At 41.3% G+C, this 13,302-nt stretch overlaps 1 non-coding gene across 1 annotated transcript; it reads left to right on the plus strand.

The window, feature by feature from the left end:
* Positions 1-10,606: 10,606 nt before the first annotated feature.
* On the plus strand, positions 10,607-10,713 carry LOC133813520 (small nucleolar RNA R71). The gene has a single exon (XR_009884529.1). It is a non-coding gene; the product is annotated as a small nucleolar RNA R71 (small nucleolar RNA).
* Positions 10,714-13,302: the final 2,589 nt, after the last annotated feature.

Below are 13,302 nucleotides of genomic sequence, written 5' to 3' on the forward strand. Positions count from 1 at the left end.
TCAACTGACAAGTGCGTCCCATTCTTCAATCTACTTAGGGGAAATAAAAAGTTTGATTGGACGGAAGACTGTGAGCAAGCATTCCAGGCGTTGAAAGCTCATATGGCACAGCCTCCCATCTTATCAAAGCCGATCGAAGGAGAAACCTTGTTTATTTATCTGGCGATTACTGAAGTTGCTGCCAGCGCGATGCTAGTGCGAGAGGAAGAAGGTGTACAAAAAGCAGTCTACTATGTCAGCAAGAGACTGATCGGGGCAGAATTGAGATATCCGCCAATCGAGAGGTTAGCATATTGCTTGATCCTTGCCTCTAGAAAGCTGCGCCCCTACTTCCAAGCCCATCCTATCACAGTCCTAACTAACTAGCCCCTTCGGCAAGTCCTCCAAAAACCTGAGGCGGCTGGGCGATTGTTAAAGTGGGCAGTTGAGCTAGGACAGTTCGACATAACCTATTCACCGCGAGCAGTAGTAAAGGGACAAGTCTTAGCCGATCTAATTGCGGAGTTCACCGAACTCCCAGACAGTGAGCAGTGCGAACTGCCTGAGGCGCCCGTGCCTCAAGACAAAACTCCTTCGTGGAAGCTATTCACGGATGGTTCATCCAACGAATCTCACGCTGGAGCGAGAGTGATATTGATAACGCCGGAAGGGCATCGATTTTACTGCGCCATCAGGTTCGACTTCACTGCATCAAACAATGAAGCGGAATACGAAGCACTCCTCGCTAGATTGAGAATGGCAAAGGATATGAGCATAAAGACGCTTGATATCTACAGTGATTCACAGCTGGTGGTGAATCAGGTCTTAGGAGAATATCAAGCGCGAGGTTTGAAGATGGTGGCCTACTTAAATAAAACAAAGGACCTACTAGCCCAGTTCACGAAGTACACCCTCCAGCAAATCCCACGAGATCAGAATTCAAACGCAGACGCCTTAGCCAAACTCGCGAGCGCAAAGGATGCTGACACTTTGAACATTGTGCCAGTAGAAAGACTGAGTAATCCAAGCATACAAGCAGCTGAGTCCAGTATGGAGATTCAAATGGAGGATACATGGATGGCGCCTTACTTGGAGTATCTAACAAATGGTGCGCTGCCAACAGATAGGAACAAAGCCAGAACTCTACAAAGACGGGCTACTAGGTACATACTGTTGCTATATTTTAATACACGCAAGTGCACGTATCATACAAGTAGTACTCACACAGGTGAGGTCGAACCCAAGGGAATTGCAGCCAAGTACTACCAAATTGGATTTATATTTCTATTTGGCGACAATAAAAATTGGTTTTTAAATTAAATTGCAGAAAACACAACAAGCAAAATCAACAAATAAGAAATTAATTGTTTAACAATGGATGTGAAGATAGGGATATGATTTCAATTGCTTCGATTACCCAATTGTTAACACTAGTTAACTATTCTTCTTCTTTCAATGAGATGACAGATTATAAAATCACCTAAACTCTTTTAAGATCATTTAGGTTCTAAATTGCATTGTCAACTATTGCATTTCTGAGATAGCACAACAAACAATTCGCATTAAGTAATAATCTACAAGTCACATAAGCTATGCGAATACTTTCGTTTCGCATCAAAACCTATGTTCATTCATTTAGAGCATTCCCAATATTCACTTTTCAGATTTCACATTAGGATCATGAATCATGCTTAAGGTGATCAATCTCAAGCATACATTAAGCACAAAAATGAACAAATCTCATAAACAAGCAAGAAGAAATAATCAAATAGCATTAACCATGGGATGAATCTCAGTTAATATCCATCAAATCCCTAATAGGAGTTTAGCTCATAATCTCAATATTCATATCCATAATCAAACTAAATGTAAACAATAACATAGGAAATCAAAGAAAAAGAGAATGAAACTAGATGGGGAATTGTCACAGATCGCCCATGCTTGCTCCAAGGTTTGTCTTCTCTTGTTTTTCCCCTCTTTTTGTCTATCTCTCCTGTCAAAATCGCGATCCCTTTTTCAGAATGAAGACCTCATTCTATATCCTCCCAAAATGACGAAATTGCCATTAAAAATTCTGAGGTGTACGGACGATAGCGCTGCGGTGCCAATTCCTGCGCCGCGGCCCTACTCGGCAAATGCTAAATCTCGAGTTTCTGGAAAGGGGCTCGCTGCGGCTCTAATACACAAGAGCGTCGCGACGCCAATTCTTGCGCCGCGGCCCTAATTAAAATTTCAGCACAATCCACTCCAAATGCTTGATTTCTACACAATCCACTCCAAATGTCCAAAACATAAGCTTAACCTGAAATCAAGCAAAAACAAGCATAATTCCGCTCCAAAAACACAAGAACCATTAAAAAGACACTAATAAAGACACTTAAAAAGATAGGCTAAAATTAGCCTAACAAACTCCCCCAAACTTTATTCTTACTCGTCCTCGAGTAAGGGAACGACACATTAAACTAAAACAAATAAACATGACAAGTTAAGCCTCCAGTCTTATTTAAACCACGCCGTCATCACTCACAAAACTTCAACTGTTGATCAACCAGAATTTCAATTCAAAAACTCCAACAATTAATCTGAATGCCTCAATTGGAAATTAGATTATACCTTGCATATACAAATGAATAACTAGATAACACCATACATGCCTCACTCATTCCAACGATCCACTAGCCAAAATTCAATATGCTTGCACACTTACCTTTCTCCACTAATGTCAACAACACATGTTATGGAATCAAAAGGACTTCAAAGGTTCATAACGTTTGGGCTTAGGTGAAGGTGGATAAAAAAGACATTTAGGCTTCATTATACCATAAGCACATCAAAAACCAATCAAACAACCCTCCTTGCATTCAGTTACCATCCCCTTTTTCACCCACTTCTTATTGATTGAGGACTCATACTCAATGCTCCAACATCACTTTATTTAATTATTCATCACTCAAATTTTTTTTATTTTTTTATTTTTTATTTTTTAGAAGAAGAAGGAATCAAAATTTAGTGATGTTGCAAGCACTTTTACATTTCACACTTGTCTCAATTAGAAGATTACATCGTTCATCCACTTACACCAATGACCCTTTATTATTATTATTATTATTTTTTTTTTTTACCCAATTACAATTCGTTCCCCCAAACTTATTTCTAAGCTTATGGCATAATTCACAGGGTGGGGAAAAATAATAATTGGTACATTTTTGGCTTAATGAAGTGGTTATACAATCAATCAAACAAGTTAAGGCATAAATAGGCGAACTAGGGATAATAATGATAAGGGTAAGCTTGAAAGGCCCAAACGTTCCAAAAGATTGCCTAAATCATATTCTAAAACATATGTCATCAAGGATTTCGTCTCAAAAGGCAAGTAATGCAAGTTCTATCCTTTTCATCAATTCATACCTCAAACCCAAGTAACACATGTATAACATAATCCACTTATTCACATTTGCAACATATACTAAAATTTCCAAAAGGCATCAAAATTAATCCAAAGAGTGATTAAATCAAGCACACGGTTAGACACAGTTTCCGTTTGACAAGTGACAACAACGGCGATTATTCATATCATTGGCTTAACTTTTGACACACACAACAACTAAAACAACAAAATTTTAACTAAACTAAACCAAAACAGAAAAGTAAGCCCCCTCCCTCAAAATTTTATTTCACATTGTCCCCAATGTGAACGTGACAATCAAAAAGAGAGACACTTACCTGACAACCCATCAAAATGGGTTGGGTGGTGGTGGTTGATCATAAGGAGTGAAACGCGGTGGTAGTGCAAAGTAATTTTCATCTTCTTCATCCAAAGACCACCGAGATACCAAACTATTCAGCTGCTGAATATGGTTTGCATCGTAAGCACTCCGCTGCCCCATATAAGTCTGCATATGCATGTTTTGCTGAATAAGGTAATTCAACTGAGCATGAGTGTACTGCATAGCAGGATCCATGGGACCACCCAGAAGTTCGGGCTCATCCTCACCATCATCGGTTCTTTGTCGGCGGTGACCTCTTCCTCTTTGAACTTGTGGGGCATCATAGGGATGCGGTGGAATGAGGCGATTTACCATGGCCACTCCGACTGGCTTTTGCGGAGGCACCTTCATATCAGTTAAGTATTGAGGTGCGCCATATGCCACGCAAAGTTCAGTAATGAAAGTGCCATGTCCTAACCCGCCAGTAGTGGTGCCCTGAATTATATGATTTATACTTTCCCGAACATACCTCCCAATGTTTAGGTTGTACCCCTTTAGAATAGCATATGTCACTTTAAGCCGGTCAATATGGATGTCAGACAAATGATTGTTGGGAATCAGTCGGGCACTCACAAAATAGCACCAAGCACGAGCCACTTGGTTAAGTTCACAGCGATACATACAGTTTGGCTCACCATCCTTCAAATGAATTCTTGCGCCAGGAAAACCCAATGTTTCAGCAAGGTCAACAAAGTCTAGATTATCGGCCCCCAGTACCCGCAACTCTTCTTCTTCTATGGGAAAGTTAGGTACCTCATACAATTGATTAAATGCTGCAAGAGTGACTGGTATCTTCTTGCCCCGCACCATGACAGCATTATTTTCTTTTTCTGGCCAATTAGCAAGGAACTCGTATGTCATCGTGTGATTTGCCTTGCCATTACAATCAACAAATTGGTCCCACTAACGCCGAGCAATCTCAGCTCGAATAGGTTCATACAGTGGCTGGTTTTCTAGGGGTTCTGAACTGAATTCCATGCCTCTTTCTTCAAGAATAGGTTTTCCTGACAACACCACAAACCGCTCTTGAGCCTCTTTGCTCACAAATCTTGAGGTGTCATAATCCGCCCTTGTTGAGACACGAGGAGGGCGGGATGATGACGCACCTGAAGCATTCACAGTACCCTTCTTTGGCCCCATTGAGTGAAATAATTCCCAAAATACCAACTTGTAAGATCACTAGAAATTTTGGCAGCACCTCCCCTTGTTTTTGGTACTTCCCAAAATCAGAAAATTTCTTCACAAACCACAATTCTCCAATCCAATTTTTCAGAATAGCAAAAATAACCAAAATGCACCACTTAATCCATAAATAAACCCAATTAACACTAGATTTCCCAATAACCAAAGGAGTCTCAATAAGTTGAAAAGGTGAGAGGCAAAATCACTTACATTATTGAGAAACCCATTGATGATCCACCATTGTTATCCAAAGCTTGGAGAAATGGGCAATATTGAGGAAGAGGATGGGATTTTCGGATTAGGGTTAAAATGAGTGGGCAAAATGGTGTTCTTGAAGAAATTAGGTGAAAAGGGACAAAGAAAATGATGGAGGAAGTGATTTTTTATGGAAAGGGATGAAGAAATTATGAAAGATGAGTGAAATATTGGTGGTTATGGAGGTTTTATGGTGATTTGGGCGGATGAGAGGCGGAGAAGAGGAAGAGAGGCGGATGGTGTATTTTTTTTTTTTGGGTCTAAAAAAAATTGGGGCAAAATTTCGGATTTAAATGGTGGCCCGTGTTGGCGCCGCGACGCAACCCACTAGCGCCGCAGCGCTAATGCATTTTTCTTTCCCAGGAGCCGCGGCGCTAGTGCGACTCCAATTTTCATCTGCTCTCTGTCCAGCGCCTCGCCACGGCGCTAATACCCTTAGGCGCCGCGGCGCTACAAGATGCGCCGCGGCCCTAATTAAAATACAGCAAAATTTTTTCAACTTTTCACGCTTTTCACGGTTTTCTCTTTACACAGAATACAATAAAACTACGAAATAAAACACTTAAAAATACTAATTGTTCCAAAAATTAAAATGCAAAACAAAATACAATTTGGGATGCCTCCCAATGGCGCTGTCGTTAACGTCATATAGCCGGACGATGGTTTCCTCTTTACTGTGGCGCCAAGAGGATGGCGGACTTGGCTTGATCAAACTGACCACCCAAGTAGAGCTTTAATCGCTGACCATTTACTTTAAACTTGCCAGTCTTTTCACTTGTTACTTCGACGGAACCATAAGGAAACACTTGTAATATCGTGAAAGGACCAGACCATCTCGATTTCAACTTACCCGGAAAAAGTTTCAATCTTGAATTAAAGAGTAATACTTGTTGACCTGGTTGAAATTCCTTCCTGACAAGGTTCTGGTCATGCCACTTCTTAGTCCTCTCCTTGTAAATCTTGGCGTTCTCATAGGCTTCGTTTCTAAACTCCTCCAACTCGTTCAATTGCAAAAGCCTCTTCTCACCAGCTGCTACCAAGTCCATGTTCAAGGTCTTCATGGCCCAAAATGCTCTATGCTCAAGTTCCACTGGAAGATGACACGCTTTCCCAAAGACCAGCCTATATGGTGACATACCAATAGGTGTTTTGAAAGCTGTTCTGTATGCCCACAAAGCATCATCGAGCTTCTTAGACCAGTCTTTCCTCGAGCTCTGTACCGTCTTCTCCAATATTAACTTAATTTCCCGGTTGGAAATCTCAGCTTGTCCATTACTCTGCGGGTGATAGGGTAATGCTTTTCTATGTCTAACTCCATATTTCGTAAGTAACGCTTCAAATTGCTTGTTACAGAAATGACTCCCCTCATCACTGATAATAGCTCTAGGAGTACCAAACCGGGTGAAAATGTACTTTTGGAGAAAAGTAAGAACTGTTTTACCATCATTAGCATGAGTTGCAGCCGCTTCCACCCACTTAGAAACGTAGTCCACAGCTAGCAAAATAAACAAATTGTTGTATGATGACGGAAAAGGGCCCATGAAGTCAATACCCCACACATCAAACAGTTCCACTTCTAAAATACCAGTCAAAGGCATCTCGTTCCTTCTTGAAATATTACCAGTCCTCTGACAACGATCACATGCCTTGACAAACTCATGAGCATCCTTAAAGAGAGTTGGCCAAAAGAACCCACTTTGCAAAACCTTTGCAGCAGTCCTTGTCCCACCAAAGTGACCTCCACACTGCAGACTATGACAATGATTCAGGATAGAGTACATCTCCTCTTCAGGCACACATATTCTAATTATCTGATCGGCACAGTGCTTATAAAGGATTGGCTCTTCCCAATAATAGTGCTTTACCTCAGAAAAGAATTTCTTCAATTGTTGTCTTGTCATGTCAGGAGGTGTGATGTTTGCAGCTAGAAAGTTGACATAATCAGCAAACCATGGAACCAACAAACTTTCTTTTAAAGCAAACAACTGCTCATCAGGGAACTCATCATTTATCTGGACTTCCTTCATATACAGACCCTCTTCTGACTCCAATCTTGACAAATGATCTGCTACTAGGTTCTCGATGCCCTTCTTATCTCTGATTTCTAACTCAAACTCCTGGAGGAGAAGGACCCATCGGATTAGTCTTGGCTTGGCATCCTTCTTGGTCATAAGGTATTTGATCGCCGAATGGTCTGTGTACACAATAACCTTATTCCCGATTAAATAAGGCCTAAACTTATCATAAGCGAATACTATGGCCAACATCTCCTTTTCAGTAGTAGCATAATTCAACTGAGCATCATTCAAGGTCCTACTAGCATAGTAGATGGTGCGAAAAACCTTGTTAACTCGTTGACCCAACACAGCCCCGATAGCATAATCACTTGCATCACACATCAACTCGAACGGAAGCTCCCAATTAGGTGCAATGACTATAGGTGCTGAAATCAATTTTTCCTTAAGAGTTTGAAAAGCTTCCAAACACTCCTTTCCAAACTCAAAGGGCACTCCATTAACAAGAAAATTAGACAGTGGCTTGGAGATCTTCGAGAAATCCTTTATAAACCGTCTGTAGAAACCGGCATGACCCAAAAAACTACGAACCCCTTTTATCGAAACTGGAGGGGGCAAATTCTCAATAGTAGACACCTTGGCTCTGTCTACCTAAATGCCTTCCTGTGAGATCTTGTGTCCCAAAACAATCCCCTCTCTAACCATGAAATGGAACTTCTCCCAATTAAGCACCAAATTAGATTCTTCACATCGAATCAATACCAGCTCCAGGTTCCTCAAACAATGATCAAACGATGAGCCAAACACTGAGAAATCATCCATGAAAATTTCTATACAATTCTCAACCAAGTCAGAAAAAATAGCCATCATACACCGTTGGAAAGTTGCTGGTGCGTTACATAGCCCAAATGGCATTCGTCGGAAAGCGAATGTGCCATAAGGACATGTAAATGTCGTTTTCTCTTGGTCCTCTGGTGCAATGACTATTTGATGATACCCGGAGTAACCATCCAAAAAGAAATAATACTCCTTTCTTGCCAGTCTGTCTAACATCTGATCAATGAATGGAAGGGGAAAATGGTCTTTCCTTGTTGCCATGTTGAGCTTGCGGTAGTCAATGCATATTCTCCAACCAGTAACAGTTCTTGTTGGAATTAACTCGTTCTTCTCATTCTTCACTACCGTCATCCCCCTTTTTTAGGTACTACCTGAACCGGACTCACCCACTCATTGTCAGAAATTGGGTAAGCTACCCCTGCATCTAACCACTTCACCACTTCCTTTCTGACAATTTCTTTCATTGGCAGATTGAGTCTTCTTTGGGCATCTATGGTTGGTTTGACTCCATCCTCCATTAAAATCCGGTGCATAATAGTAGCGGGGCTGATCCCCTTGATGTCTGCCAAAGTCCACCCAATGGCCTTCATGTGCTCTCTCAGAATTCTCAACAATTTTTCAGTCTCCACATCAGAAAGTAAAGCTGAAACTATAACCGGAAGTGTCTTGTTTTCACCCAAAAACTCATACCTCAGATGATTAGGAAGTACCTTCAGTTCTAACTCTGGGGGTTTCTCCACTGAAGGCAATGACCTTTTTGGTACTGCCCCAAGCTCTTCAAAGTATTTCCTCTTCAATGGCCCATAAGAATTAAGCCATTTTGCGTACTCCATAGCTTCCTTTCCATCTTGATCACTAACTTCATCTTCAACCAAACTTAACTCAAGAGGATCATTTATCAGTTTTCTCTCTTCCACTAAATTACCCATTACGTCCACCGAAAAGCAATTGTCACTAGCTTCTGGATAGGTCATGGCCTTGAGTACATTGAACACAACTTCTTCCCCTTGCACTCTCAACTTCAACTCACCCTTCTGAACATCTATGAGTGCTTGGCCTGTTGCCAAGAAGGGTCTCCCAAGGATAATGGGGACATTGCTATCCTCTTCCATGTCAAGAACTATGAAATCGGCAGGAAAAATAAACTTGTCTACTTTGACAAGGACATCTTCAATTACCCTTCTTGGATGTGCCAACGAACGATCAGCTAGTTGCAAAGTTACAGTTGTGGGCTTGGCTTCACCAAGTTGCAATCTCTTGAAAACTGACAATGGCATCAGGTTGATACTGGCTCCCAAATCACAAAGAGCATTTATTCCCTCAATTCTCCCAATAGTGCACGGTATTGTGAAACTCCTAGGATCTCTCAGTTTAGGGGGGAGCTTCTTTTGCAGTATAGCACTACACTCTTTCGTCAATGCCACAGTTTCAAAGTCCTCCATCTTCCTTTTCTTGGACAAGATGTCCTTCATGAACTTGACATAGCTCGGCATTTACTCTAAGGCCTCCGCAAATGGAATGTTGATGTGCAGTTTCTTGAATACTTCCAGGAATTTAGTAAACTGCTTGTCCATGTTGTTCTTACGGAGCCTTTGGGGGTAGGGAATCTTTATGTGATGCTCAATACTGATTGGTGGCGAAGCTTCTTTTGCTAGTATGCCTTCAGTAGCCTTTTTCTCACTGTGCTTCTTTTCCTCTTGTGGTGGTGCCTGTGCCTGTTGATCCTGACCCGCTTCTTCAACTGGCTGCTTCTCACTTGGTCCCTCATAATTCTTCCCACTTCTTAACGTGATTGCCTTGCAATTCTCTTTTGGATTCACTTCAGTGGTACTAGGCAAGTTACCTTGGGCACGATTAGCCATGAGAGTAGCCAATTGTCCCATTTGGGTCTCCAAATTTCTAATAGAAGACCGAGTTTCAACCATGAGTTGGTTTAACACATCTGACTGAGCATTAGAATTTCCACCAGAATTTTGTTGCTGCTGATGATGAGTGGGCGGTTGGGGTTGTTGCTGCTGCCTAAATCTTGGCTGAAAGAACCCCTGTGGCTGTTGTTGGAATGACTGTTGTTGGCTTGAAGATTGGCCTTACTGATCATTCTTCCAAGAAAAGTTGGGATGATTCCTCCACCCTTGATTAAAGGAATTAGAGTAAGGGTTATTGTTGCTCTGTCGAGGAAAATTCCCAATAGCCTGAGCTTGCTCCATAGGCATGTTGTTTACATCAGCATACTGACACTGTTCATAGGCATGAGGGCCCCCACATATTTCACACAAAGTCTGGGCCTGTTGCACTGGAGCTGTTATCACATTGCCTTGCAATTGCTTAGTCAAGACCTCAACTTGAGCGGTCAATTTCGAAATTGCATCCACTTCATACATACCGGCCACTTTCCTTGAAGAACTTCTTTCACTTGGCCACTGCTGATTATTCATGGCCATTTCTTCCAACAAGTCATAGGCCTCATTGGCACTTTTTCTCATAAACGCACCACCAGCTGCTGCATCAATGAGTGTGCGAGTAGTACCACACAACCCATTATAAAAATTATGTACTAGCATCCATTTCTCTATTTCGTGATGCGGGCACTTTCTTATCAATTCTTTGAATCTCTCCCAAGCTTCATAGAGAGACTCATTATCCAACTGAGAAAAATTATTGATCTCTCCTCTTAACTTAGCTACTTTAGCTGGAGGGAAAAACTTGAAGAGGAACTTCAGTGCTAGATCATTCCATGTATTGATTGAGTTAGGCGGCAAAGATACCAACCAACTCTTAGCTCGCTCCCTCAGAGAAAATGGGAACAATCTCAGTCTGATAACATCATCACTAACTTCATTCATCTTAAATGTCTGACAGAGCTCCATGAAGTTAGATAGATGCATGTTTGGGTCTTCAGTGGGTAGTCCCCCAAACTGGACTGTGGATTGAACCATCTGAAGTATGGCTGGCTTTATTTCAAAATTGTTTGCATCTATGGTGGGTGGTCTTATACAAGACTGGACCCCTGTCATTGTTGGCAACACATAGTCCCTCAGGCTACGGTCGGGTGGATTCTGACCATTAGCTGGGTCTTCTATGGCACCCCCATTATTACCGTAGTTGGCCATAACTTCCTCTTGCTCAATCTTGTGTACAACTCTTTCCAACCTTTTGTTTTTTCTGTTTTGCCGGCAAGTCTTCTCTATCTCAGGATCAACAGGCACTCTTGCAGCTGGTCCTTGACGTCGCATAAACCAATGGTACCTGAGATGAGATAAGAAGAATTAGACACAAACAAGTTAGCAAAAAGTGAAAAGAAAACCAAATTAGAATTTAATCCAATTAACGTAATATTAACTAAACAATTCCCCGGCAACGGCGCCAAAAACTTGTTGCTATATTTTAATACACGCAAGTGCACGTATCATACAAGTAGTACTCACACAGGTGAGGTCGAACCCAAGGGAATTGCAGCCAAGTACTACCAAATTGGATTTATATTTCTATTTGGCGACAATAAAAATTGGTTTTTAAATTAAATTGCAGAAAACACAACAAGCAAAATCAACAAATAAGAAATTAAGGGTTTAACAATGGATGTGAAGATAGGGATATGATTTCAATTGCTTCGATTACCCAATTGTTAACACTAGTTAACTATTCTTCTTCTTTCAATGAGATGACAGATTATAAAATCACCTAAACTCTTTTAAGATCATTTAGGTTCTAAATTGCATTGTCAACTATTGCATTTCTGAGATAGCACAACAAACAATTCGCATTAAGTAATAATCTACAAGTCACATAAGCTATGCGAATACTTTCGTTTCGCATCAAAACCTATGTTCATTCATTTAGAGCATTCCCAATATTCACTTTTCAGATTTCACATTAGGATCATGAATCATGCTTAAGGTGATCAATCTCAAGCATACATTAAGCACAAAAATGAACAAATCTCATAAACAAGCAAGAAGAAATAATCAAATAGCATTAACCATGGGATGAATCTCAGTCAATATCCATCAAATCCCTTTAGCTCATAATCTCAATATTCATATCCATAATCAAACTAAATGTAAACAATAACATAGGAAATCAAAGAAAAAGAGAATGAAACTAGATGGGGAATTGTCACAGATCGCCCACGCTTGCTCCAAGGTTTGTCTTCTCTTGTTTTTCCCCTCTTTTTGTCTGTCTCTCCTGTCAAAATCGCGATCCCTTTTTCAGAATGAAGACCTCATTCTATATCCTCCCAAAATGACGAAATTGCCCTTAAAAATTCTGAGGTGTACGGATGATAGCGCTGCGGCCCTACTCGGCAAATGCTAAATCTCGAGTTTCTGGAAAGGGGCTCGCCGCGGCTCTAATACGCAAGAGCGTCGTGGCACCAATTCTTGCGCCGCGTCCCTAATTAAAATTTCAGCACAATCCACTCCAAATGCTTGATTTCTACACAATCCACTCCAAATGCCCAGAACATAAGCTTAACCTGAAATCAAGCAAAAACAAGCATAATTCCGCTCCAAAAACACAAGAACCATTAAAAAGACACTGATAAAGACACTTAAAAAGATAGGCTAAAATTAGCCTAACACATACTGGTCGATGGTGTTATGTACCGAAGAGGATTCTCAATGCCACTACTCAGGTGCGTTACACCAGAAAAAGCTAAGGAGCTCATGAAGGAGGTGCATGAAGGCTTCTGCGGGGATCATGCTGGGGGGCAGAGTTTGGCAAAAAAGATTCTAAGGCAAGGCTACTTCTGGCCAACGATGAACGAGGATTCAATGGAGTACGTACGAAGATGTGATAAATGTCAAAGGTTCTCCAAGATCCCACGAGTAGCTCCAAACGAACTGAAGCAGATGCAGAGCCCGTGGCCTTTTGCAGTATGGGGAATAGATTTGATTGGATCCCTGCCTATAGGGAAAGGCGGAGTAAAGTATGCAGTTGTGGCAGTTGATTACTTCACCAAATGGGCCGAAGCTGAACCACTCGCAACCATCACGACCAAGAAAGTTCTTGACTTCGTCATCAAGAACATTGTATGCAGATATGGTTTGCCCAGGAAGATAGTTTCAGACAACGGGACCCAATTTGACAGCGACTTATTCACCGATTTTTGCGAGAGACATGGAGTTATTAAAAGCTTTTCTTCAGTTGCACACCCCAAGCAAACAGGCAGGTCGAAGCCGTAAATAAGACTCTTAAAAACACCCTGAAGAAAAGACTTGAAGAAGCTAAAGGAGCATGGCTAGAGCAGCTGCCTGAAGTCTTGTGGT

This window comes from Humulus lupulus, chromosome 1 (assembly GCF_963169125.1).
Source record: "Humulus lupulus chromosome 1, drHumLupu1.1, whole genome shotgun sequence".
Classification (NCBI taxonomy): domain Eukaryota; kingdom Viridiplantae; phylum Streptophyta; class Magnoliopsida; order Rosales; family Cannabaceae; genus Humulus; species Humulus lupulus.